A 5613-nucleotide genomic window follows, 5' to 3' on the forward strand; every position below is an offset into this window, starting at 1 on the left:
GGGACTCCACAGCAGAACTAATGGTCCCACTGGCCCCCATGGTCTGGGACAGTGCGGGAACTCTACCGCAGAACTGATGGTCCCAGTGGCCCCTCTGGTCTGGGACAGTGCGGGGACTCCCAGGTGGAAATGATGGAGGACGGCACTCATCCTGGAGGGGACTGCCGTTCTACCTCTCCAAAAAGCATGAAGATGAAGATGGAATCTGCAAATTCACAACACAACGAGACCACCATATGCTTAAGGAAGGAAGGGGAGGTTTTCCACCCTGGCAGCAGCAACAGCAGCCAGCCACTCTGCCACGGCCCCTTGCCACCAAGGGGGAAGAGACAGGTTTTCCAGTAGAAGGCCATGGAGTTACAATCTGCCCCTCACCCCTTCACCAGGCCCCTGCTTCTGAACAATCACAGTCGCTGTTACACATGCCTTTCAGCATGCAGAACACCAGGGAAGCCAGGCCCAGGGCCAGCCCGGACCCCTAGCTCTCAGCGCCACACAAAACACGCTTTGGTCTCTCGGCAGATCCTTGAGGCTGGCTGTGCACACGGTCAGAAGTCCAGGGTCTCAGAGGAATGAAACCGACAAAATGTGAATGCCAATCCCAGAGTGGGAAGACGAGTATGGCCAGCCTCCTTTGTTGGCTCACAGCCATCAGGGTGAATGCCATGTGGGTGGGCAACAGGGTGCCCCTGAACTTCACCGCCAAGCCCCAAAAGCCACATAATTAAATGCAGTGTCTGGGCCGGGTGCGGTGACTCATGCCTATAGTCCCAGCACTTTGGGAAGCCAAGGCAGGAGGATCACCTGAGGTCAGGAGTTTGAGACCAGCCTGGCCAACATGGAGAAACCCCGTCTCTACTAAAAATACAAAAATTAGCCAGGCATGGTGACGCATGCCTGTAATTCCAGCTACTCGGGAGGCTGAGGCAGGAGAATTGCTCGAACCCAGGAGGCAGAGGTTCCAGGGAGCTGAGATCATACCTACCACTGCACTCCAGCCTGGGTGACAGAGTGAGACACCATCTCAAAATAAATAAATAAATAAATGTGGCTGGGTGCAGTGGCTCACACTTGTAATCCCAGCACTTTGGGAGGCCAAGGCAGGCGGATCACAAGGTCAGGAGTTTGAGACCAGCCTGGCCAACACGGTGAAACCCCGTCTCTACTAAAAATACAAAAATTAGCTGGGGGTGGCGGTGCATGCCGGTAATCCCAGCTACTCAGGAGGCTGAGGCAGGAGAATCGCTTGAACCCCGGAGGTGGAGGTTGCAGTGAGCCGAGATCGCGCCATTGCACTCCAGCTGACAGAGTGAGACTCCATCTCAAAAAAAAAAAAAGGTCTAAGCTTTTCTAAGTGGTGAGTCATGGGTAATTTTTAACCTCAATTTTTGTGGTTTGCTATGTTTACCAACATTTTTCCAGTGATTTTTTTCCCCCAAGAATTACTTTTTAAATCAGGAAAATTCAATCATTTTAATCCTTTTTTTTTTTTTTTTTTTTTTTTGAGACAGAGTCTTGCTCTGTCTCTAGGCTAGAGTGCAATGATGCGATCTGGCTCACTGCACCCTCCACCTCCTGGGTTCAAGCGATTCTTCCACCTCAGCCTCCCGAGTAGCTGGGACTACAGGCGCGTGCCACCATGCCCAGCTAATTTTTGTATTTTTAGTAGAGATGGGGTTTCACTATGTTGACCAGGATGGTCTTGGTCTCTTGACCTTGTGGTCCACCCGCCTTGGCCTGCCAAAGTACTAGGATTATAGGCGTGAGCCACCGTGCCTGGCCTAAGGAGGAAGATATTTGAAAGCTGCTCTGGCTGGGCGCGGTGGCTCACGGGCCTGTAATTCCAGCACTTTAGGAGGTCCCTTTCAAAGAGGCCTCAAGAACTCTTTTTGACTGACTCAGTGGATTTTGCTTTTGGCCTCTAACAGAACTCCAACACCGCCTCTGATTCTGAAAGGAATGTCTGCTTCATTTCCTCACTTCCCGGCTTGGAGGACTGAAGTGTGAAATGCAGGCAGCCTCGCACAAAAGACCGTGGGAGGGACATGGGCCGAGGAGTTCCCGGCAGCCTTTGAATCAGGAGGCAGGAGCGAGGGCAAGAGCTCACATTCTGCTGGCTGCTGGAGAGAAAAGGCGAACGGGGACCTGTGCCCTTCACAGGGGCTGCGCTGGGCAGAGTGCAGTGGCTCATGCCTGTTATCCCAGCACCTTGGGAGGCCGAGGCGGCTAGATCGCCTGAGCCAAGGAGTTTCAGACCAGCCTGGGCAACATGGCGAAACCCCGTCACTCCACAAAAAAATACAAAAATTAGCTGGGTGTGCTGGCCACTCCTGTAGCCCCAGCTACTTGAGAGGCTGAGGTAGGACCCTACTTGAGCCCCAGGGTCAAGGCTACAGTGAGCTGTGATGCGGTCACTGCACTCCAGAATGAGTGATGGGGCGAGACCCTGTCTCAACAGGGCTGTGCTGTCCGGCACTGCAGCAGCTGGGAAATAGCAGATGACTTTACGTCCAGTGTTCACTCTGCCTAGAGATCACCCTGGCAACTTTCCCACCCAGGGTGCATTCTGTCCCTTTTTTCTTTTTTTTTTTTTTTTTTTGGAGCGGGATTTTCTCTTTTGTTCCCCAGGTCGGGGTGCGATTGTACCATCTCGGCTCACCGCAACCTCTGCCTCCTGGGTTCAGGCAATTCTCCTGCCTCAGCCTCCTGAGTAGCTGGGATTACAGGCACGCGCCACCATGCCCGGCTAATTTTTTGTATTTTTAGTAGAGACGGGGTTTCACCATGTTGACCAGGATGGTCTCGATCTCTTGACCTCGTGATCCACCCGCCTTGGCCTCCCAAAGTGCTGGGATTGCAGGCTTGAGCCACCGCGCCCGGCCTCTGTCCCTTTTTTCTTATGAGACACAGTCTTGCTCAGTCACCCAGGCTGGAGTACAGTGGCACGATCTCAGCTCACTGCAACCACCACCTTCTGGGTTCAAGTGGCTCTCCTGGCCCAACCTCCTGAGTAGCTGGGATTACAGGCACCTGCCACCACGCCGGCTAATTTTTTGTTTCATTTTGTTTTGACACAGAGTCCTGCCCTGTCGCCCAGACCAGAACGCGGTGGCGTGATCTCGGCTCACTGTTACTTCCACCTTCCGGGATCAAGCAGTTCTCCTGCCTCAGCCTCCTGAGTCACTGGGACTACAGTCGCACACCACCAGGCCTAGCTAATTTTTTGATGTTTTGTTGAGACAGGGTCTTGCTATTCGCCCCAAGGTGGTCTTGAACTCCTGAGCTGAAGCATTCCTCTCGTCTCCGCCTCCCAAAGTGCTGGGATGACAGGCGTGAGCCGCCGCGCCCGGCCGCGGGGTGCGTTCTAATCATCCTTCGACTTGCTGAGCCTCCTGCCACAACCACCCAGAGGCCACGCGGCACAGTGGGGAACATCACAGCAAAACCGCACCACCTACAGCCCTACTGCTCACTATCAGCTCGTCAAGTTCAGAAGCAAGGCCACGGAGAGGAGAGAGGAAAAAGAAAAAGGAGACGACATTAGTTCAACTTGGCAAACGTTGAAAAGGATGACGAAATGGGCTATCCAGTTACTTGAAAGTTCCCATTCCTCTGCCTGGCAGTTGGTTCTGGTAAAGCGTCCAAGGCTGCGGTTGGAACTATCCTAGGAATGCAGGCCAGAAACGCTTTCACAGGGACCCACGCAACAAGGAAGCAAACATCAGAAGGGACAGAGCTGGGAACCGGGAAACTGCAAAAATGCGAAGGAGAAAGCCCAGTGAATCTGGAACACGGATGGGATTAGTCAGCACCCACAGAGGCCGCAGGGAAATGAAACCTGGTGATTTCTGAGAAGCCTGAATTTGCCCCCCCCATGCTAAGGGCTGGGTCTTGCACTTGACTGGGGGGGTCTAAGCTTTTCTTTGCAACAGCTTCTGTTGGAAACAGCTGCAAATCTGTGGAATCAAGGCAAAGCCAACGCAGACGCAGGATTCATCAGCAAACTCCTGGGCCAGGTCAGCCGAGCCTTCTTGGGCAAATGTCACCTCTGCCCTCCAGCCAAATGCTGACCACAATCAAAACCATCCTTTCCCTGAGCAGCATTTGAAAACAGAGCCTTGGGCTGAGCGCAGTGGCTCACGCCTGTAATCCCAGCACTTTGGGAGGCCAAGGCAGGCAGATCATGAGGCCAAGAGATTGAGACCATCCTGGCCAACATGGTGAAACCCCGTCTCTACTAAAAAAAAAAATACAAAAATTAGCTGGGTGTGGTGGTGTGCGCCTGTAGTCCCAGCTACTCGGGAGGCTGAGGCAGGAGAATTGCTTAAACTCAGGAGGCAGAGATTGCAGTGAGTCGAGATTGCGCCACTGCACTCCAGCCTGGTGCCTGGCGCGAGAGCAGGACTGTCTCAAAAAAGAAAAAAAAAAAAGAAAAGAAAACAGACCCTTGGCCAGGCACAGTGGCTCAATCCTGCAATCCAGCACTTTGGGAGGCCGAGGCAGGTGGATCACCTGATGTCAAGTGTTTGAGACCAGCCTGGCCAGCAAGGCCAAACCCCATCTCTACTAAAAATACAAAACTTAGCAGGGCATAGTGGCGGGCACCTGTAGTCCCAGCTACTTGGGAGGCTGAGGCAGGAGAATCCCTTGAACCAGGGAGGTGGAGGCTGCAGTTAGCCGAGATGGCGCCATTACATTCCAGCCTGGGTGACACAGTGAGACTCCGTCTCAAAAAAGAAAAAAAGAAAAAAGAGCCTTAAATGTGCCCACACCCTTCTGAACCCACAATGACCAAAGCCTGAGATCTATCCTGAGAGCAGGAATCCCCCTGGTGCCACCTCCAAGGTCACAGCAGAACATGCACTAGAGGTTACTGAGCACAGGCCCTGGCTCCAGAGCCTGCGTGTTCGTTTGGTCTGTTCCAGCCACTTACTAGTGGGTGACCCTGGTCACGCCTCTCACTTCTCTTGGTTTCCTCAGCTGCAAAATGCAGGTAACAGACCCTACACCTCACTGAACTGTTGTGCAGATGAGTTACACAGATCCCTCCGCACAAAGCCTGGCCAGGATTAGGTCTGACATAAGGGTTAACTGCTTTCTGCTAAGGAGCTGACACAGAGTATGGGTCTCATTTTGTCATCCAGGCTGGAGTGCAGTGGCCAAATCATGGCCCACTGCAGCCTCCACCTCCTACCTGAGCCTCCCAAAGTGCTGGGATTACAGGTGTGAGCCCCACACCTGGCTTAGCTACCACTATTGTTATTATCGTCATTATTTTGAGACAGAGTCTTGCTCTGTCGCCCAGGCTGGAGTGCAGTGGGGCAATCTCAGCTCACTGCAGCTTCGACCTCCCAGCTCACATGATCCTCCCACCTCAGCCTCTGGGTAGTTGGACTACAGTCACACACCACTGTGCCTGGCTAATTTTCTGATGTTTTATTGAGACAGGGTCTCACTACGTGTCCCCGGCTGGTCTTGAACTCCCAAGCTCAAGCGTCCCTCCTGTCTCAGCCTCCTAGAGTTCTGGGATTACAGGCGTGAGCCACCACACCTGGCGTAGCTGCTATCACTGTCGTTTTTTTTTTTGTTTTTTTTTTTTTTTTTTTTTTTTTT

At 52.9% G+C, this 5613-nt stretch overlaps 1 protein-coding gene across 1 annotated transcript in view; it reads right to left on the bottom strand.

Annotated features, from left to right (window-relative positions):
- NXN (nucleoredoxin) overlaps positions 1–5613 on the bottom strand; it is a 160173-nt gene that overhangs the window by 31951 nt on the left and 122609 nt on the right. The gene's annotated exons all lie outside the window — the stretch shown is intronic.

Source organism: Sapajus apella, unplaced genomic scaffold (assembly GCF_009761245.1).
Source record: "Sapajus apella isolate SASKATOON/1434 unplaced genomic scaffold, GSC_monkey_1.0 scaffold136, whole genome shotgun sequence".
In the NCBI taxonomy this organism is placed as follows: Eukaryota; Metazoa; Chordata; class Mammalia; order Primates; family Cebidae; genus Sapajus; species Sapajus apella.